Here is a 23150-nt window from a genome sequence, read left to right on the forward strand (position 1 = left end):
TCCACAATACGCCAGGAGAGTATATTCTATTTATACTCTCCGTATTCCACACTATGCCACACACAGAGTACACTCAGCATGTACTATTCCCACTCCACATGCCACGTCACCAATACAGCACATACTCCACAACCATACTACACCGCACAGTCCACAACACTACACAACTCAATTCCCAACTACGATTCACACTTCACAACGCACTACACAGAATGCCCAACACTTCACTACACAGAACGCCCAACACTTCACAACACAACACAGTGAACTCCACAATACTAACAACACAGTCCACAACTTAATCAACTAATCAATATCTAACATAAATAACAAGAGATAAAGGGTTATACAATCCACGGGATAACCAGTGCGTTGCTCACTGATTGTCACGGTCGATGATGTCGGGAGGGTAGTACGTGGCGGCTAACCCACGTACGGTGACTATTTGGGCGTTTAGATAGCTAAGTGTGGTCTTGGAAGGGCTCGTGAAGGCCTTGTGATGGTGGCAAGGAGCGAAACACGGTGGATCTAGTCGTGTACAATGGTGGTCAGTCACGCGCAGTGACTGTCCATCACGTGCAGTGGTTACCCACCACATAAAGTGGTGGTTTGGACCTAGGGTTCGGCTAAGGGAGTTGCTGGTGGAGCCGTGGAGGCTCAAAGGTGGTGGCACGGTGGTGGAGGGAGAAATGGCCTCGTGAGAGGGGGAGAAGCCCATGAGAGAGTGAGAGAGAGTGTGCGTGCATGGGTGGCAGATCGGGGCTATAGGCGGTCAGGATGACTCGGTGGTGGCCTTAGGAGGCTGAAGGTGGTGGTTACACGCCGTGGGTGGTGGCGCACGGCGATGGAGGGTGTGAAACCCTTGGATGAGAGGAGGGGGAAGCTCGTGCGTGGAGGAGGGGCTACGGGTCGTGGGTCACATGGAGGAGGAAGGGCGAGGCTAGGAGGTGCCTGTGGTGGTGTCCGGTGGCCAAGGTGGCTGTGCATGGTGGCACTAGGAGCATCGGTGGCCTTGAAGCCGTGTGAACTCATTTTCATGGGTATGGTGCTTATGCTCGACGGAGGAGTACAAGAAGGCTGAGCTTGCTAGAGGATGATGGCCGGCGAGAGGAGAGCTGCCATGGGAGTGGTGGCCCCATTGGGCGGCGCACGGCAGTGCAATAGGCATCATGCCCATTCGGGCTTTACACTTCCGAAAGGAAGAAACATAGAGCATGAGAGAGAGGGGCTGGGTTGGTTGGGCTCGTCGGAGTGAGGTGGAGCCGGTTGGAGGAGCAGTGAGGCTCATCGGGTTACTGCGGCGTCGGGCTATGCAATGGAGGCTTCGGCGGGAAGGAGCTGCGTACAATGTACGCCAAAGGAGAGAGGGAGGAGAGATAGAGAGCTGGGGGAAAAGTGAGGAAGAAAGAGAGAGGGTCTGGGTTTAAAATCCAGTCCCTTCATCTTGCAACGATAAAACGATGGGGGATTAAAATACTAATTTGAAAATGCGTAAACATTAACTTAATTAAAAGCACTTAGAGGAATTAAGGTAGAATATTATTTAAACTGACTTTAGTTTATAAAATAATATTCTTCATTATTAATAAATGATGAAGTCTTGTTTAATATATTTAAAATGATAAAACCATTTAATTAATTAAAGCTTTCAACATAATTTAAATCTCATAATATTTTAAATAACTGAAATCATTTTAATATTATTATTAAAATGATTTCCAACAATTATAATATTTTTGGAGCTCTTCAAGAATATTATAATTGTCATATTTAAAATCAAGCTTAATTCAATACACTGAAAATACTCCTTATAAATATTTTCAGTACATTTAAAATACTGGGCGTGCCTTAGAAGTTATGTAATATCTTTTGAAATACGCCATCATGGTTCGGCACATATGATGAGGCTCCCAGTCACTAGATAAAAGGGACAGACAGATCACATAATCTCTGCCCTTGGGATTTGCTTACGTCCTAAAGACGGAACATATGTCAGAAAGAGAGAAGCGTACGTAAGAAGGAAGGAGCATGGTATTATAGTGGGGTGGTTTAGCTAGGGTATTAACAGGGCCTAATCATGGTTTAATGGAGTATTAATTCAAAAAAATTTGAATTAAAAAGTTTAAGAAAAGATTAAGCACAATTAAGTTTCAAAGCATAGCTTAAAGTTCAGTAACCTCAAGTATGATGGTTAATGGCCTTAGGCAATTTTTAAAACTTAATTTGGGTACTAATGGTATGATTTGGGTTTAACGAAACTAATGGTATGGTATATTAGGCTTTTAAGTTGAATAGTGAAATAAACCCAAACATGGCTTTGGGCTAGGTGGGCTTAAAAGGGCCAGATGCTTGTGTGCATGGCTCATGGCTATTGGGCTTGAATGAGAGGGGCCTTATTACCAAATCTTTCTAGGTAAAAAAAAACCTCAAGATCCACTAAGATAGGCTTGAAAAGATTTTACTTGGCCTAATTGGGCCATGGGTCAAATTTATACCAAACTTGGCCCAAAGGCCTTATGCCTTCCTCAGCTTGGGCCAAAGCTAGTCTTGAATTCCTAAGGGCTTGTTTCAAGGCTTGTTGGGCTAGTCTCTAATCCTTCATGCTTAATAAGTTGGGCCTAAAACTTTAGTGTCTCTCATAAGAGTTTATACCCAAAAAAATTAGACCCTTAATAAACCACTCTTTGGGCCTTCTCCAATTCCATTAAATGTTTAACCCAAATTGCTTAGCCCATTAATGTGGCAACCATCCAATATGCCATGTGTCATTCCTTTATTGGCCTCTTGGCATTGATCCTTAAAATTAAATAAGCACTGTAAATTCCCCAAATAATATCAAGCTCCAAAATTTTCCTTTTTCCTAAAAAATCAATATTGCACTAGAATCTTCTAATAATTCTTCTAAATCCAAAGTATAAGGTCCTCTCGCCAACTCAAATATTCAAAATTATTCTTATTCTAGAATAGTTCAACTCCTAATTAACAAGGATTAAGGTTACTAAGGTCAAGGCCTAAGGAACTTTTTTGGCAGGGTGTTACACCTATATTTTGATGTAAATAATATACATCTTCTTCATTATGTTTATGGATTTTCTTTATACTGTGATTTTGAGATGCTGAGTTTGAATGGGTTAGATTGATGGTGTTGTGATTTCGGGTGCGTGAGTCTTATCGTGTGTCGATCATCATGGATGGGTAGAGGAGTCCTCGTACCATTGCCACGAGTTTCATACAAGTAGAGAGTCCCTTTGATGATTGGGATGCAACACTTTCGTATTGGCCTCACTTGATATACGGGAAGAGAGGTTTCCCGAGTGTATCATGTGTGGTGTTTTCTAGTTTGTTGACATAGTAGAGAGATTCTCCAAGTTCGTCATGTGTCTTTTGGTGTGTGTGACCGGGTTGAGTGATTCCCCATGTCGGATGATTTGGAACTAGCGAATCAGCTTGCACATTGATTGGGTAGAGTGAGTCCCCAAGTCGAGTGGTGGAGTGAATTTCCTTGCTTGGTATTTTATGATATGAGATTTTAAATGATGGGATATGATGAGTTTTATGTGCTTTAGAAGATGGCGGTTCATCACCATGCTTATACATAAGTGTTCTTGATTAGAGGGTGGTTACTTGCCATAACTATGATACATGTATTCTTACTTAGGGGGTGATTCCTCGCCACACATAAAGATATGTATTTATAGGTCTTTTACATGTAATTTTGCATTACATCTTCATGTGCATTGTCTCTAATTAGCAGTTTTGTCATAGTTGTTTGACCTACTTATGGTTTCACTTATCAGAATCATAGACTTTGATGTAGACGCAGCCCTAGAAGAGGTTCCTGAGGAAGAAGGACTGACCCTGCCCGAATGATATAATGGAGGCCTATCTTAGTTAATAGTTGTTTATATTTCTAAAGATGTATTATTTAGTCTGACGACAAACCATGTCCGGTTTCTCGTACCTAGACATAAGCAATGAATAGATGGTGCTATGTAATATTATTTGGGAAGTGACAATGACATATATGCATTTTTGTTTTAATAAATGAAATTTGTTTCGATTTAGACATCTATTGCAAATAGCATTTACTATTTGACTAAAATTTTACTTATTCCACAACAATAAACATATACATGTATATTTTACTTATTCCACTGCGATTTAGACTTCTATTGAAAATTGCATGCTATTCCCGATCTAAATCTGGGTTGTTTACTGAAAAAACAGGGCACCACAGATCATTTGTATCAGAGCAATTTTACGGCTCTGGAAAAATCCATATTGTCACATAGGGGTAGTACCAGAGAAATAGGATGTGTGATTAGTAGGTGATGGTTTGGTCCGAAAGTGATAGTCTTGGGTTGTCTGGCAGGATTTGAGTATGGTATGGCTGAGAGTTCAACAAGATAAGAAACATGCGAGCAGTCGCGAGGAAGATAAACCATGTGATAGGAGGGAAAGTGAGTTAGCGAGGGCGCTTAATCGTATCACGGATGTGCTACATGAGCAACATGAACTCTAACAATGCCAGATGTAGATACAGAAAGTCAAACACCCTAGCGAAGAACAACGAGGGTCCACGTATGAGCGATTTCTAGCCTATCGTTACCCATGATTCTTTGGTAGTGAAGGACCAATGAAGGTGGGAAGAAGGATTATGGACATTAAGAGGACATTCAAAGTATGTGGATTGACGAAATGTCAGAAGGTACTGTACATGAGCTATCTGCTGCAAGGGAGGGCGACGATATGGTGGAATGCCAAGAGGAAACTGCTTACGATGGAATTGAGATCCATGGAAATGATTTCGTGGGAGGGGTTTAAGAAGAAATTTGACCATTGATACTTTCCCGCAATTATGAGGCAGCAAAAATCAATAGATTTTGCTAATTTGGTCTAGAGCAGCATGATGGTAGAACAATACACAACTAAATTCGTGGCGTTGGGAAGGTTTGCTCCTTACCTTACCTCTACGGAATGTATGCATATGGATCAGTTTCATGATGGAATACAACCATGTATATGGACACAAGTGGCTTGTTTGAAAATTAAGAATTTTCATAAGTTAGTAAACATGGCCTTTATCACTGAATGCGAGCATCGTAGTTTAGTAGCCGTTATGACTGGCCAAAAGCAATTTGGGTTCCTCTGAAAAGTTTGTACTGAGGGCAAGAGTACACCCACAAACTACTCTTGGGGTGCATACGGGGGGAAGAACATTGATGTGCAGTCTTTGTTGTAGGTCTCATGAAGGCCTCACTCTCAGGCTATAGATGTAGACATTTAGCCAATGATTATCCTCAAGTAATGCCAGTGCAGAGTATACACCGAGGGTAGGATGGGGAGACCAAAGGCACGCAATACAAGCGAGATCATACACCTTCATACCAAGGGAAGTCAATGAGGACACCCCAGAGATGCAGGAAGTTGGTGTCATCACAGGCATGAAACCCTGAGTTTATTAAACTAGCTGGTAGTTTTAGAAACATAGTTGTAAGAATCTAACTGTTTGGTCATTTCTAGGTGAGTTAAGATATTTCAACATTAAGCGAGTATTTTATTTGACTTGGTTGCGTCCTAGTCATTCGTATCCACTTTGTTTGCTATCATGAGTGGTCTTCAAGCAGAATCAATGCAGTAGAGGGTTTCCGTAGCGTACCGAACAGAGAAATAATGTTGTGCACCAAGATGGTTGGAAAATGTTCCTTAGAAATAGAATGAAGTCATCATGGATGTAAACCTGATAGTATTCAATTTGTAGGATTTCGATGTTATCCTAGGTATGGACTGCTTATTTAGGCATTTTGTGAGTATTAACTGGCAACAACGGATGATAGCATTCCAAGTGCCTGGAATGGGGGATAGAGTATTCCATGGCAGTAAGTTACAATCAATATTAGGAATAATTACCTCATTGAAAGCTAAGAAGGATTTGGCGAGTGGAGCTGAAGCCTATTTAGTACATTTAGTGCTTAAGGAGAAGGAGCCTAAGGAGGTGCAAGAAATACCAGTAATGGACGAGTTCCCAGAAGTATTCGAGGAGTTTCAAAGATTACTAGAACCTGGAACCTGGAACAGTTCCAATACATAGGGCACCTTATAGAATGGCCTTGTCAGAGCTTAAAAAGCTAAAGGTCAGATATAGTAACTAATGACAGAGGGATTTACTACTCTTCCCCTTTGATATAACAAGGTTCCATTCTTGCCAAGTTCTTTACCAATAAACGGGATGCCACACGACCTATCAAGTCCTCACAGTGGGCATCCCTGCCACCTAAGGTAAACTTTATCTGTGAACCAAGCACTACTAAAACAAACTCTAGACCATGTGACTATTACATAATCATTAGCATGCTTTGTCTTATTCTTAAAAGCACCTAGTCAATTATACTAACTTATAGGTTGTGTTAATTGTATTTTGGTTTTTGTTGATTTCTACTTGATATTATTGTGATGCATGATAAGTGTTATTTTTATCACTCTTTTATTTATGGAAAGTGTCATTTTTCTGTTAATTCTATTGACTTTATTTTATCTCTATATATTTTTCTTTATTTTCTTGGATTTGAATGAATGAGAAGATGTAGTGCAAAAGGAGAGCATTTTGGTACAAAAGAAGAGACTATGGATCCAGAAGGCGCGACCAGAAGTCACAACCAGAATTGGCGACAAGAGTTAGGCGATAAGTGAGAGATTTTACCACCTGGGCACGAAGACTTGGTGTAGGGCTCCTGATGACGAGATTGGGTGACCAGTTTAAATGATCAACTTAAGCAACAAACCAAAACGACATCGTGGGCAACAACTAGAAAAGGCAAGCAGCATTACCGCTCGGTAGGTTGGCGAGAGGGTGCTATTATCCCGGTCGGAGTCTTTCCTCTCCATAGGCGAGGAGATCAGTTATATTCAATGCACATGGCATCTACCAGGTGGGATCCTTCCAAGTTTCATAATCAATCAGCTAACCACCAAATCCTCCCAAGCTTCGCAATTCAAGTCGCATGTCACTGAATCTTCCATTTTAGATAATTCCGTTATTCTTGAGATAATTTCTTTTATGTTAACATTTATCTTTAGAAACTATTTTTCAGATCTTTAGGATAGATTGTTGCCGTATTTATCTTATTTTCGGATTTGAGTTTTGACATCTATTTAATCCATTCTTGTGGGATGAATAGAGAAGAGTTTGAATTTTAGATTTCAATATTCCAGAGTTTATTCTTTAAGTTTATTTCGAGGAGGCGGATCTGGAGGGTAGGGGCTAGAGCCACATGCTTCATCAACCGAGTCCAATGAAGAATAGTTTTATTGTTCTTCTTTTCAATTTCATTATGAACTAATTTTATTGTCTAGAGCATTATGTAGCCAAGCATTGAACACACAATTTATATTCTAAGTTATTTTATTTTCAATATTTCCATGATTGAGTGTTTATCATTTTTCTTAATGCTTGCAATTTTCTAACTAATTATTGTTCAATCTATTGAATCGCAATGAGACTAAGAGGTGATTTGTGATTAGAGCTCTAGGATGAAGCACCATTAGTTAAGTGAATGTAGAGATACTTTACTGCGATCAGTGTGATTTTCAAGAAAAATTCAAAGAACTTAATAAGTCTCCAATTAGTTAAATTCACATACAGATATGGAGTTATTAGTTGAAGACATTTTTGGTATTGTTCGAGAGAAAATATTGAATAGTTAAGTGATTTTTGTCATCAACTTGAGACAATTGGATATCTGTAACAAGGAATAATAAATTGCGTGGGATTTGCTAGGTGAAATCAAACGCTCTAAATCTATTCTTATCATTTTTAAAATCTTGATTTTAATATTCTTTTCTTCAGTTTAATTTAGATAATCTATTCTTTGAAATTTTATTTTTTCAAATAGTAATTAATTTAGTAAATTTCAGTACTTAATAGCATAATTAATAAATGTGGGTTCGACATTTGCCAGGTACTAGTGATTTGTTATTAATATTGGTACTAGCTAGATTTTTACTACTTTGGATTTTATTTTATTGGTTTAAATTATATCTCAGTTTGATTTTTCTTTTAAGGATTTAGAAGTGCATGCCCTGATCTAAATCATTAAAGTATACACTTTTCGATCCCGAGATTGAAAGAACTTTACGTCAGATTAATAAAGAGAAAAAGGAAGATGTCGCCGCATCTAAATTTAATATGGCCGACCAAAAGCACAAGGTGTTAAGAGACTATGTGATGTCCTCTATCAATGGGGCAACATCTAGTATAAGGTGGCCAGTTATACAAGCCAATAACTTTAAGATAAAGCCTGCCATCATTCAAATGATTCAATAAACTGTCCAATGTGGGGGGCTGTCACAAGACGATCCTAATATCCATATTAAAAATTTCCTAGAAATTTGTAATACTTTTAAACACAACGGAGTGACAGGTGATGCGATTCGATTGAGATTTTTCCTTTTCTCACCTGGGGGAAAAGCAAAACCTTGCTTGAACTCTTTGCCGCTCAGCATCATCACCACCTGGGAGGAGTTGGCCTAAAAATTCTTAACAAAATATTTCCCTCCGGCCAACGAAGTTAAGGAATTATATCACTACCTTCACCCAATTTGAGGGTGAATCATTGTATGAGGCATGAGAGAGATACAATGATTTATTGCACAAGTGTCCACATCACGATCTCCCAACCTAGCTTCAAGTACAGACATTTTACAATGATTTGGGACCCACAAATCAATCTATGGTTGATACAGTTGTAGGAGGAGTTGTAGGAGGAGTAATAATGAGTAAGACCCATGATATGAACTTCTGGAAGAATTGGCATCCAACAACTATCAATGGTTTGTGGAGAGAGCAGTGCTAAGAAAGATGGCTAGGGTTTTTGAAGTTGATACTATTACCACATTGGCGACGCATATGACAAATCTATCATAACAACAATGTAAAATGAACATTAATGCTATTCAAACTAATGTTGTTTGTGATCATTGTGCAGGTAATCATTCAAGTGTAGATTGCCAAGTAGGGAATCCTTTTGCCCAATCGAGTTATGAACAAGCCCATTGTGTGTCCAAGTTTCAATGTCAAAATAATCCTCATTCAAACACGTTCAATCCCAAATGGAGAAATCAGCCTAACTTTTCATGGAACAAGAACCATGTGCCGGCAAAACCACCTTAACAGTTTCCACAGCAAGAGAAGAAGCCGACACTTGAAGATATGATTATGCAGTGCAAGCAAAAGACTGATATGGTGATCCAAAACAACTCAGCTTACATACAAAAGACTGATATGGTGATCCAAAAAAACTCAGCTTCAATCCACAATCTTGAGGTAAATCTGTCGGCTCTCAAACATGTTTACCAAGAGAGGACAACGAGGACTTTACCGAACAACACTGTGACCGATCCGAAAGAACATGTCAAAGCCATAACATTGAGAAGTGGGCGGGCATATGACCAGCCACAGACAGTAAATACCAAACGAGATGTAGAAGCTGCCAAAAATGTGGAGTCTGAGAATGAGGAAATCGAGTACGGGGAAAAGAAACAGATCAAGATGTGATCGTCCAGCAAATTGAAATGACTAGGGAGAATAAAGGGCTGCAAAATCCAAGAAATGCAGGGAGTTTATATCTGAAACTTATTTTCCTTCAATTTATGATCCACCAATTCCTTTTCCGCAAAGATTAAGAAACTTTTAACACAGGAAATGCCTAAATATGCAAAAGTTTTGAAAGATATATTATCAAACAAGTGGAAATTGGAGGAGCATGAGACTGTAATGCTAACCGAGGAGAGCAATGCAATTTTACAAAAGAAGCTGCCGCCTAAGTTGAAAGATCCAGGGGGTTTTACGATCCCTTGCACTATAAGAAATTCATATTTTGATAAAGTTTTATGTGACTTAGGGGTAAGTATTAATCTAATGTCTCTCTCTGTTTTCAGGAAACTAGGTCTCAGAGAAGCAAAGCCGTCCACCATCTATCTACAATTGGCGGACAGATCTGTTAAATATCTTAGAGGACTCATTGAGGACATACTGGTGAAAGTTGATAAGTTCATCTTCCCCACTGACTTCGTTGTACTCGATATGGAGGAGGACAAGGAGATCCCATTGATACTAGACCGACCTTTCCTTGCAATAGGGAGAACTTTAATTGATGTCTAAAAAGGGAAAGTCATTTTGAGGGTCGAAGAGGAGTAGGTCCCTTTTGACGTATTTAAATCTATGGAATTCCCTTCTGAGGTACATTCTTGTTTTCAAATAAGGGACTGAGACATGGTCATGACTGATGAGACTTATGGAGCGGAATTTCCAAAACTATCACTTGAGGTATGTCTTACTCACTCTACATCTATTGAATTCGAAGATGAAGAGGTTAGGGAGTGTGAGGGATATTTGGAGGCCACACCATCTTTTCCTCCTTCAATAAAACTAAAAATGGAAGAGCTAAACTCATCTAAGCCGATATCTCCAAGTAAGGAACCACCTAAGCCTGAACTCAAACTGCTTCCATCAAATTTAAGGCACGCTGTCTTAGGCCAAGACTCTACTTTTCCAGTTATTATTAACAGTTCCTTGACTGATGTAGAGGAAGAGAAGTTGCTGAGAGTCTTGCGGGAACACAAGATGGCCTTGGGTTGGAGCATCTCGGACATCAACAGAATTAGTCCTTCAATTTGCATGCACAAGATTTTAATGGAGGATAATTTTAAACCGATCATCCAACCCTAGAGGAGATTGAATCCATCGATGCAAGAAGTGGTGCATAAAGAGGTATTGAAGCTTTTAGATGCTGTGATCATTTATCCAATCTCAGATAGTGCATGGGTAAGTCCAGTGCAAGTTGTCCGAAAAAAAAGGAGGGATAACCATGATCAACAATTACAACAATGAACTTAGACCAACGAGAACGGTCACAATATGGCGAGTATGCATAGACTATCGAAGATTGAATGATGGAACTCGAAAAGATCATTTTCCCTTACCTTTTATTGATGAAATGCTAGAAGACTTGCCGACCATGCTTACTATTGTTTTCTAGATGGATATTCCGGTTACAATGAAATAGTCATTGCACTCGAGGATCAAGAGAAGACCACTTTTACCTGTCCTTATTGCACTGTTGCATATATCCACATTCTAAAGGTGCATGATGTCCATCTTCTCGGACATGGTAGAAAAATTTTTAGAAGTCTTCATGGATGACTTCTCAGTTTTTGGTCACTCTTTTGATAATTGTTTATCTAATTTATCTTTGGTTTTGTAGAGATTCAGGGAGAGAAATCTTGTTTTAAATTGAGAAAAATGCCACTTCATGGTTGAGGAGGGAATAGTGCTCGACCACCACATTTCCTTCAATGAAATTGAGGTCAACCGAGGGAAAGTTGTGGCAGGAAAAAAGTTAGATGAGGGGTAGAAGAATGCATCTGGGGAAGGGGAAAAAATAAGGCTAGAAGGATGGCAATTATGGATCATATTTGAGAGAGGAATACAAAATAAGAACAACGTAGAATGGAGATATTGTTTGTGTCTTCAAATGGAGATATAGTCACACAAAGTCAATTTAATCTAGATCATGCACAACTGAATTCAATGGAAAGAGAGGAAACTTGTGTAAAAGAAGGTTTGGGGGACTTGGTTAGTAAAGAACATCAAGCTCTAGTGCTGCCGTCATCTCCTGGAAGTTGGTTTGAGCAATCTAAAAAAAATGGAAGGAAGGGAATTGTTTGATGAAGTGTTGGAATATGAACTTTGTCGTAATTCGATAAGGGTCGTAGATGAAGGCGATGATCGTGTGGGGTCGAGACTGCAAGGTAGTTTTTTGTCGAATAGGGAGGAGGAAGATGAGATAGAAGAATTAGCTGCCAAATGTTACAAATCGAATAGTGAAGTTGAAGTTCTAATTAAACAGTTGAGTGGTGGAAAAAAGAAGAAAGCTATGGTTGTTCTTGAATGGACAACACGTTCCAATAAACATTATTGAATTGATGCATATTCTGGTCTGGAGTATTGGAGGCATTCGTTCGTCGAAGGCTAGTTTATGGCATATTATTAATAAATTCGGTAAATAAGTGTTCCTGTTGGGCACATTGGTTACACCTTCATAATTTTTATCATAATGTTGAGGTTGGAGTTAAAGTTAGGTTGTTTTGGGTAGAGGAGATTGATTTTCAGTTGCATGCGGTAATGGAGCAAGCGCTACGGGTTGGTTTTCTATTGGTAATTTTCGGGTTTTGGCTACTTTTATGTATGCGAGTTGTTTTCAACAGTAGCATCGTGTTTTATGGCATTATCTTAGTGATATTAATGTTGGTAGTAGGCCTTGGTTTCTAGGCAGTGATGTTAATATTATCTGTTTGGAAGGGAAAAAAATTGGTGGTATTTGCCAGTCTTCTCATGGTCGGCTTGAATTCAATAATTGTATTCAAGAATGTGGTTTCATAGATATTACATCAACTGGTAGCCAATTTTCTTGGTGTAATGGGAGGTGAGGGGATATGTGAATTTCGGCTTGGCTGGATAGAGTTTTGGTGAATTCGGATTTTTTGTCAACTTTTCCTGATGGTAGAATGGAATATTTACCTCGCACATCCTCAGACCATAGTCCAATGATTACAAAGTTGGTTCATGAGTGTTGGGTTGGTCCAAAGCCCTTCTACTTCCAAAGAATGTGGTGCTATCATGAGGACTTTCTCTCTGTGGTTCAAGAATGCTAGAATTAGGAAGTGCAAGGATGTCCTATGGTGCAAGTTAGTGTGAAGCTGAAAAAGTTGAAACGAGTTTTGAACAAATGAAACTTTGAGGTCTTCAGTAGGGTGGAGTTTGAGATCAAATTTATTGAAGAAGAATTGGTGGTACATGAGCAGAATGTCTTAAATGATTATCCCAGGAGGTGGAAGTTGGGTTATTGAGATGTAAGCAAAAACATCTGCATTACATGCTTCGAGAGGAGATTATGAGATGCCAAAAATCTAGGATAAAGTGGATTTTGGAAGGAGACGCCAATACGGCATTTTTTCTTGCTTCTCTGAAATGCAAAAAAAAATAAAAAAAAAAATCAAAGTGTTGGATCGTATGACACTTGAAGATGGCAAGGTGATAGAATTGGGCAATGTAGTGCTTGACGAGGCTGTGGAATTTTTCAATAATTAGCTCACATCGTTGTCTGTGAATGTTGAGGATGCTGGTATGAATCTGTTGGTCCCTGTAATTTTTAAAGCTGATAATTTGTCCTTGTGTAGAGCTTCGGTGCTGTCGGAAGTTAAGGAGGAACTGTCGACAATCCTGTAAGACAGTTGCCTAGGGCCCAATGGTTTTTTGGCCAGTTTTTCCATCATGCTTCGGACATTGTCAAAGATGATTTATTACATATGGTTGTTGAATTTTTTGAAGGGAAGTTGTTGTCTACTTTCTTAGGTGCTACTAATATTGTGTTACTTTCGAAAGTTGAAGAGCCAAATAGTTTCTCACAATTCTGGCCAATAAGTCTATGTTCAATCATATATAAGATTCTTTCTAAGATGTTGGTATATTGGCTATCGCCGATTATGGAGAATTTGATTTTTGAAGAGTAGTCGGCATTTTTAAAGGGGCGCAGTATTTTTGATGACATATCTATTGCCTAAGAGCTTGTTCACAGCATTAACAAGAAAGCAAGAGGCGGGAACAACATGCCTAAAATTAATATGGCCAAGGCATATGATAGAGTGAATTGGAAATTTTTGTTGGAAGTTATGCAAAGGTTGGGTTGTTCGATTATGTTAAATGGATCAATGAAGGGTCTTTTCAAGCCATCTTGAGGTATTCGCCAAGAAGATTGTTTATCACCTTATCTTTTTATTTTATCTCAAGAACTTCTTTCTTGCATGCTCAAAGATGACTTCCAAAAGGAAAAGGTCAGGCCATTTAATTCAAATGGAGGTTCATTGATTTCTCATTTACTTAATGCTGATGATATTCTTATTTTTGCAAATGGGGAAAAGAAATTTGTGACTCAATAAATGAAGACTATACATGCATATGAATCTATGTCGGGGCAGTCGGTGAGTCTGGCAAAGTCCTTTATTTTTTTCTCCTTTAAGTTTCCTTCTGCTAGGAAATTAGAGGTGCTTAGATTGACTAGTTTTGAGAAACAAAAATGGCCGTGTATTTATTTAGGTGTGCCATTACACATGGGGAGGATCACCATTTGGCTTTTTGAGCCTTTGCTTTTGAAAGTGTAAGAAACAATGGCAGGATAGAAGAGTAAAATTTTATCCTTTGGGGGCAAAATTACGCTTATTAAACATGTGTTATCTAGCATGCTAATACATATTTTATCAATTATGAATTTACCGAAGGGAGTGTTTAAAACTCTAACATCTATTTTCTCTAACTTTCTTTGGAGTTCTGGGGAGGAAAGGAAGAAGAGGAAATTGGTGGTTTGGAGAAATATAGCTGAAGTGCAAACTTCGTTATTCATGAAATTTTCTTGAAAATTGTTTGATGGTAATTCTTATTGGGCAAAATTTTTTAAGGTGAAATATGTGCTAGGAGATCATCCTGCGTCTATCTCTCACTCTATGGGTTCTAGATTTTGGAAAGGGATCATGTCAGTTATGCCGATTGTGGTTAATGTCAGGTTCAGAATGGTGAGGCTAATTTCTGGTTTGATAATTGGCTAGATGATGGAGATATTGTCGATTCGCGGGAGGTGGTGGGTGACGCACGTCTGCAGGTTGTAGATCTTATAACTCCTTTTGGCTGGGATCTGAACAAATTACCATCTCTTATATATGTGCCTCTTGTTGAAAAAATAATATCCTGGCCGGGGAAAGATATGAAGTGGTAAAGATGTTCTAATTTGGCAGCCGAATTTAAACGAGGGGTTTTCAACTAAGTCCCCTTGGCAACTTATCCGGTCGCGTGGGAATTTTTGTCCTTGGCGCGAACGGCTATGCCATAAATATATTCCTAAAAAGATGTCCTTTGTTTGTTGGCGAGCAAGAAAAGAAGCTTTACCAGTGCATGCTACAATTGCTAAACTTGAGATGCCTTTGGTCTCAAAGTGTAATTGTTGTGTGTTACCTTAATAGGAAACAATTGATCATGTTTTATGTGGTGGGGAATTAGCAACTAAAGTCTGGAATGATTTTGCTAGCATATTGAGCGTCCAATTACCTCAAACTCGGATATGGCATGGGATCCTCATTGTTTGGTGGTTATGTGCTTCGGCGTCTTCACAAACAGGTTTGTGCCATGGTCTTCTTCCTATTATAATGACTTGGGTGTTATGGAGAGGAAGATGTGATGCGAAGATGGAAGCTAAAATTTCTAAATAGTGAGGGGTGGCTTGGTGGGTAAAGGCAGTTTTACTAGACATTTTCTCTAAAGATCGGAAGTTCAATCATATGAGTTTTAAAGATCTAGAAATTTTTAAGGAATTAAATTGTCCACTTGCACTAGTTGTGATGAAAGTTGCTAAGGTTGTCACGTGGAAGAAACCAAGAGGGGGAGGCTTTAAACTTAATATTGATGGTAGTTCTCTTGGCAATCCTGGCCTTGCTGGCGGGGGCAACATTCTTCGGGATGACAATGGCCGAACCATAGCTAGTTTTGCAATGCAGTATGGGGTGGTTTCAAATATAGTGGCTGAGGGACATGCGCTTCTTGATGGTTTAAGAATGTCTCGACAAATAGGAATCAGGGATTTTATGGTGGAATCATATTCGTCTATAATAATGGGATGGAATTGGTCAGGAGGTTGTAATCTTTGGTATTTGTGGGATTTTTGGGAAGAAATTAAAGTGCTGTTTCGTTCCTTGAATTGTAGTATTTGTCATATTTTTAGAGAAGCAAATATGGTTGCGGACTTTCTTGCCAAACAAGGTGCCAATAATAATTGTTTGTCATTCACTGGAGTAGAAATTAGAAGCGGGATGCTTAGAGGATTGTTGCACATGGATTGTTGGGAACTTCCTTATTTACGCTTATAATTTTCTATTATGTATTGTCTTTGGTCCTCTGGGAATTTTTTGGCACCTGAGTTTTTAATTTGCAAATTCTCAGGTGAGTTGGTTTGTTTTCACGGTATTCCCCCGCCACAAGTGAGAGTTTTTTAATAAAATAGGGAGGGGGTCATTCATGAACATGTGACCTTCGACTCTTCTTAAAAATATATATATATATTGCCGCCCATGAAACATAACACTCTCCTCTCACTTTTTTCACACTGCACAATGCCACCACCTTAAGACTCTCTCTCTCTCTCTCTCTCTCTCTCTCTCTCGTTGTAATATATATACCAGTGCCATGAAGTGCATCAGGTATTAAAACCTAGTGCTATTTTAGGGATAATCCTTGATTGTATGTACTTTGGCATAGACATATGGCTACGCTAGGGGCCAACATTTTTCTCTCTTATCTTTTAATAAAATCCAAAAATAAATATATATTAGCTATGAGAATTAATTATATTAATGAAAACAAAGATATCAACTATATATTTGCAATATTAACCAAAATATAACATAGACTTAACTCATGATTTGTTGTATGAGAATATATTATAATTTGGTTATTCTCCATCATCCTTTTTACTTTATTAAGGTAGTAGTCAATCAGCATATATTTCGATGATTACTTGAGCTATTAAGTGAGTGAGTGATTTTATAATTGTAATGGATCATATGACATTTAATGTGTTTACAAATCGATTTGTAAAGTAGAATAAAACAAAACCATATAATTTATTGTTGAGAAAAAAAAAAAGAGTGAAGAAATCTGTTGTATACTAATAGATGACTAGAAAAACAAAAAACAGAAGTGGCAGAAGCTAGCATTTACTTCTTATAAAATCCAGGGATACCATAGAAGAAGAGCTTTCTCCTTAATGGCATGTGTTAACGTCATGTTACATACGCTTTTAGGCCAGGTTCTAGCAACTCAAGTCTTCAGAACTGGGTCTAAGAAAAATATAGAAGAAGGCAATTGCGAGAGGGTGGTCTTGGGACCGGAGAGTTTCCGATGCCAAAGTTAGTATCGTCTTTTGAAAGTTTGTAAATAAGTGAAAGAGTTAGGGATCAGAGAGCGTTTCTCGTACTTGGAGATTGCTATTTATACCAGGAGCCTTTGGGGGGGACAGATTGTGTCTGCCCCTGTGGAATCCATGTCCTTTGTATTGATCCTTTTGTTAGAATCCTTTAATGTGGCATGCCTCTGTAACAACATCATTAATGTGGTGTGTAGCTTGGGTGGTGGTGTGATTAATGCAGCTTGGTCTCCTGATTTGCTTTATCTTTGGTGGTCCGTTGATATCCCCTTGTCAGAGGATCAAGGGTTCTCTGTCTTTCCCGTTCTACCCTGTACAAGTCCCAATGATCGAAGTGTGGCCAAGCGACGTTAGGCCTGTTCGTCCCATTAGCCATCATTATTTACTTCCTTGTAGGGGCCTTACTTTATGGGTAAGCTTAGACCCTGGGGCTAGGTATCGGGCTGAAGCCTAGTGGGCTTGTGAAGTGGGAAAAATTTCTTTACAATTACCCTACGAATTCCTCTTGGACGAGCCCTAGGGGAATTCTGCCTTTCCTCCATTGGTTATATCCCCTTGTCAGAGGATCAAGGGTTCTCTATCTTTCCCGTTCTACGCTGTACAAATCCCCATGATCGAAGTGTGGCCAAGCGATGTCAAGCCTGTTCGACCCATTAGCCATCATTGCTTACTTTTCCCTATAGGGGCCTTACTTTATTGGTAAGCTTAGACCTTGGGGCTAGGTATCAGGCTGAAGCTTAGTGGGTTTGTGAAGTGGGAAAAATTCCCTTATAATTATCCTGCGAATTCCTCTTGGACGGGCCCAAGGGGAATTCTGCCTTTCCTCCCTTGGTTAATTAACTTTTACACTTATGACTACATAGCTTTTTCTTTCTCGAGATGGGAGTTGCAGATTTCTTGGCTCTCACCCGTTGCACTCATGTTCCTAAGCTATATCCGAGTGGCCTTTTTGTCTTTATTCTATATCTTGCAATGGTTCTTCTCTAGCTTAAATGCTATATTTTGACGGTTCTGTTCTGCATTAAATAGCGCCCATTCAGTCCCTTCTTCATTACTCGTATCATACGGTTATTTATTTCCCATGTTGCATCATTGATACGCTTTGTTAAAATCGCGGCAATTGTGGGATTCTGGTACTCAATGGGGCGCATGACTTCCTACTGCCTTGGGATATCAATCGTCAAAGTTGCCTATATAAAGCCCCTTTCCCTCTCAGCAATGGGTTACTTTGCTCATTCTCTCTTCTGCTCTGTATCATGTGTTCCTTTTTCGCTTTCAAACACTTCTCATTGTATCGTTCCCTCTGGTTTCTCTTCTTTCCCTCTGATTGCTAATGGCTCCCAAGAAATCATGGCATCCTTTTGGATTGGCCAGACCTTCCGACAATATCCATGTCACTGACGGTCAAGGCAACACCATTCTGGAAGATTTTTATGGTTTCTCATGGCATTGGAAGTGGCTTTCGCTAAACTGGAGTTGTTGAAGAAGATTTATAGGGTTCCTCAGACAGTAGACTCTAGCTACATCCTCCTATCGAAGGGGTGGTAGATTTTGAGGGTTATGTCTCCAAAGTTATGGTGTACCCTGCCATGTTCTCTTGAGGCCTCAGACTGCCCTTCAGTCGTCCAGTGCGAGAAGTGCTGGGTTTCTTTGAGTTGGCGCTTGCTCAACTTCCTCCTAGTGCGTGGAGGATCCTTGTGTCATGCTGCGTCATCTGGCGTCGCGTGTTTTGGGAGGCCGAGGCTGACTACCAGGATCTCATGGGGTGCGAGTTTTTCCTCACCCACAATATTCTGAGGCAAGGCCGTCACACCTACGGCTTCAAACCAGTCCAGGCGTTGGTTTGGCTAGAGCCTTAACATACTGTAGTGAGGGGGTGGGTTCGTCTATTCTTCTTTCTGTTTGGCAAGCGATGGGAGTTTCCTATCGGCCAAGCCAATCGGTGCTTATTCCCTGTTCATGCTGTGTGGGGGGCAGTAGGCAGTGACAAGTGTCGTCGTCCCATCGCGATCCTGGAATAGATGCTTAGGATAGAGGTCGTCCATGCTAGGATGAAGGCCCATCCTGATGATGTTTCTTTGAAGGCTCTGCTAGCCGAGGACAGTCTTTGTTGGTATTTGCCCCCTTCCCCCCCCCCCCCCCCGGCCAATTCACTTTTTGACATAGCCTTCCCACTAAGGTACGTTATGTCCCGGGTTCGCAACCTCTCTCCCAGCCCGTTGGTGGAAGGGGAAAGGGAAAAAGCCCCGAAGGATCTCTACCATCATATCTGACTCTAACGGCCATCCCGTTCCTCCCGGGAATCCTTCCTCCCGGGAATCCTTCTAAGGAGGTGCTTGTTATTCGGCCCGAGCCGTCTTCACCCAAGAAGATGATGACAATCGAAAACTTTCCTCGTGCCATGCTGCTAGCTCTAGGAGTTGTCGTGGATGTTCAACCTGAGCCACCGGTCCTTGGGTCCGTTGTTGAAACCGTTCTTGTGACCACCCCATGCTATTGGGTGGTGAGGGGGCCATCTGCAGTCATCTTGCTCGCAGAGCCTTTTGTTGAGGAGGGGGTTCCCTTGAGTGGGTTTCCATCCCGGAATCCCCTATATTGCCTTTCCCGAGGTTGAGGTCGCCTTAGCTGGTGATGAGGTGGCAGGGGCCATTGCTCGAGCTAAGGAGGTGACGGTGGGCTTTCATTTGGCCGAGGTAGCCATGGTGTCTGCCGCCCCTAGAGAGGAGACTGTTGATGAGATCCCGATGAACATTCAGCCAATGACAAGACGAATAGCAGCCTCAAGCGGTTTTTTGTTAGGGTAAGATCTTTGCTTGCAAACTATCTGCACTTCTTGTTCATTTCCTTCTTTGATTTTGACCCAGACTTCTATGGCAAGGCTTCGAGTGTCATTGTGGATGGCTAAGAGGAGGTGGAGAGTGAGAACCAAGCACTTCATTCGTTTACGCAGCTGGCTTTATGCTATGTCGCAGAGTGGAAGAAGAGACAGGACGTTGAGGAGGCCTTCATCGACTTGTTGAAGTCTTGGGATGAGGTTGGCATTTTTCGTCTTGAGGCAGCGCTTGCCTCTGAGGTAAAGGATGGGCTACAAAAGTCCCTTGACGACTGTCAGCAGGAACTTGAGTAGTTGGGGGCTGAAAATTGGGAGCTGCGTAAGTGGCAAAACTCCAACGATCGATCGAACAAGTGGCTAACGAAGCGGTTTGAGAAGTTTTCCAAGTCTCTGGCGATAAGAGAAAGGCCCTAGAATAGGGAAGGGAGCGGAGGAAGGGTTTGGAGGACAATCAAGCTGAGGCAAGGCGTGCTTTGGAGGCCCGTGATGCTACCATCCGAGGTCTGTGGGAGGAACTGCCTTACGTCCGTGGTGTCTATGATGATGTCTGGTACATCGGTTACAATGACGGCTTCGAATAGATGAAGACTCATATCCTCCGAAACCCCTAATGTGAACTGAGGGCTCTGGGTGTGCGGGAGCTTCCTCCACATGAAGTGTCCATGGAGTGAGCTACCCTCCTCAGGAGGGATTTAATCCCAAGCATCCTTAGGGGTAACTCTACCAGGAACAATCCCCCCCTGATGGTTGCTTCTCCTCAGCCATATTTCGTGCAGCTCTTCTCTTCTCTATTGTTCGAGACTTTGGCTTCAAACCTCATCTTCCAAAGCTCAACCTCGCCTTGTTGTACAGAAATGCATTCTCCTTCTTCATATCCTTCATCTGAGCTCATCTTCGAGGTGATTCTTGTCCTGCTTCCCAACCTCTCCTTCAGCCTTCACTTTCGCCCACTCCTGCACACAACACTTCTTCTTAAGCTCCAAAATTACCCTCTTATCTTCATCTCGCCCTCCTGTCTTCACCTCCTCCAACAATTTCTCGCGCCCCTACTAGGCCGGTGGGCAACTCCTAGCGGTGTCTTGGTAGTTGGTATCACCTTACGACTCAATTAATTACCTCATTACATCCCTGTTGATCGCAATAAATTGCTATTTATACTGGGAGTCTAAGGGAGACAGATCGTGTCTGCCCCCATGGAGTCCATGTCCTCTGTACTGTTCCTTTTGTCGGAATCCTTTAATGCGGCGTGCCTCTGCCACAGTGTCATTAATGTGATATGTAGCTCGGGTAGTGGTGCCATTAATGCGGTGTGGTTCCATGATTTGTTCTACCTTCGGTTGTCTGTCGATGTCCCCATGTCAGAGGATGAAAAGTTCTCTCTCTTTCCCGTTCTATCTTATACAAGTCCCCATGATCGGAGTATGGCCGAGCGACTTCAGGCCTGTCCTTCCCATCAGCCATCATTGTTTATGTTTCCTTGTAGACACCTTGCTTTAAGAGTAAGTTTGGACCCTGGAGCTAGGTATCAGGCTGAGGCCCAGTAGGCTTGTGAAATGGGGAAAACCCTCTTACAGCATGCGTCCTTAAACCAGTAATATATCCTGACATTAAGGATGTAGTCTTTCCAATCTATGCTCCTCACATCAAAACCAAACATCCTCATTTCTTCCTCAGACATGCTTTCCATGAATCTCTGGGCATTACTGATATCAAACCTGCATGCATGCATTGTAGTGCTTTATTTACTAGAACAACAAATGACATATCTTCACACAAGAGGCCGGAACTAATATCCTTTGACGATCATACCTTCCTGGGTAGAACATGTATGGCTAGTACATTGGCCAAGTACTAATTTGCTCTCTCAACCAATTTTCGTCAACTATCTTCAAATTCCTGACCCAGTTTCCCACTTGAATGTTGCTGAATTGTATCCTGCGAAATGTGAGCAAAAAATTGATCCATGGAGCCCAACATTTGTTGATTGGCCTACCCTCGGAGCCGAACCACAGGAGGATGAAACGAAGTGATCACCAAAATATATAAAGTGATCTTGTATGACTAAGGGGTTGGCTACTGAAGAGGCAACATGGTAGATATTAATGTCTCCCTTTCTGGCCGTTCCATGCCTTGTTATGGCTGCCAAGGTGGCATTCCCAACCATGTCAGCAGGGACCTACAATTACTCACAATGTCGAAGACCCCATTTAGATGAACTGGAAAACCCGTGAGCTGCACTTTTCCGTAGGATGAAATGACTGGATCAATCATTCTTAGAGGAAATAAAAGAGACTTATCTCAAGTGTTGATAAGAGCATTTGTATTTAGAATAATATTAAATACAATTTTAAGATTTGCAGCGTCTTTTGAAAAATAGCGGAACACACCATTAAAATGTAGGTTTTTTTATATAGGTCTCAGATTTGTCAACTTTTTTACAAAAGACAAGCAGCTTGCACTTCCAAAGACGGTACAAATCATTTAACTTACATTTAATGGCTAAAAACTAGTTCAATAATCAATAGAGACATACCTAATCCCTTCTGTCCATCCAGGGAATGGCTCTTTATAAGTGCTCTCAATAACACTTGGTCGAACAATTTACCATTGGAAGGTCTCCTTTAATTTTTCCAAATTACCATTTCTCCCATAGCCATAGTGAGGGAATATGTATCTCTCCACCCGAGTTTTCGTGCTCTGATAATGAAATTGCTAGACATTAATATTGCTTATTGCTCTCTCTTTTATCTATTATATAATCAAGAAAAAATATGGGAATTGTTTTTGTACACTACAGTCGAATAATATATTTACATAAGAATTGTTGGAATCACAAAGAGAATTATAAAATAGAAAGTTATAATCATATGTGACTTAATTAATAAAATACATGATTAGATCTATTTTTTAATAAATGATTAATTTTTAGACAAAGACCCTCCTCTACTCGTAAATATTAATAATCCTTAATTAACCTCAAAATGTTACATAAATACAAAAGATTCAAAATGTGACTAGCTTCATTTTCGTTCAGAAAACTGGGCATACATACCAGAAGACTATATTAGTAATATAGGAAATTCCAGTATGAAGAAATTCACTCTTAATAATATAGTTGCACATATTCATGATTTTCAAAGAAAAGACGCGCGAAAAGAAGAAACTTCTCACCTTTCCAAACCCAGTTCTTTCATTTTCCGAGTCAGTCCTTTAGTTTTAAAATCTTCTAGGGAATCCAAAGCCAACTTCATTTCAAGGTTGACGTCCAAAGTAGGGAAGGAACTTGGAGGGCT

General features: G+C 40.4%; 1 non-coding gene across 1 annotated transcript; it reads right to left on the reverse strand.

The window, feature by feature from the left end:
- Positions 1 to 8564: 8564 nt before the first annotated feature.
- Positions 8565 to 8671, reverse strand: LOC121243866. The gene has a single exon (XR_005936314.1). It is a non-coding gene; the product is annotated as a small nucleolar RNA R71 (small nucleolar RNA).
- Positions 8672 to 23150: the final 14479 nt, after the last annotated feature.

This window comes from Juglans microcarpa x Juglans regia, chromosome 1D (assembly GCF_004785595.1).
Source record: "Juglans microcarpa x Juglans regia isolate MS1-56 chromosome 1D, Jm3101_v1.0, whole genome shotgun sequence".
NCBI classification, from domain to species: domain Eukaryota; kingdom Viridiplantae; phylum Streptophyta; class Magnoliopsida; order Fagales; family Juglandaceae; genus Juglans; species Juglans microcarpa x Juglans regia.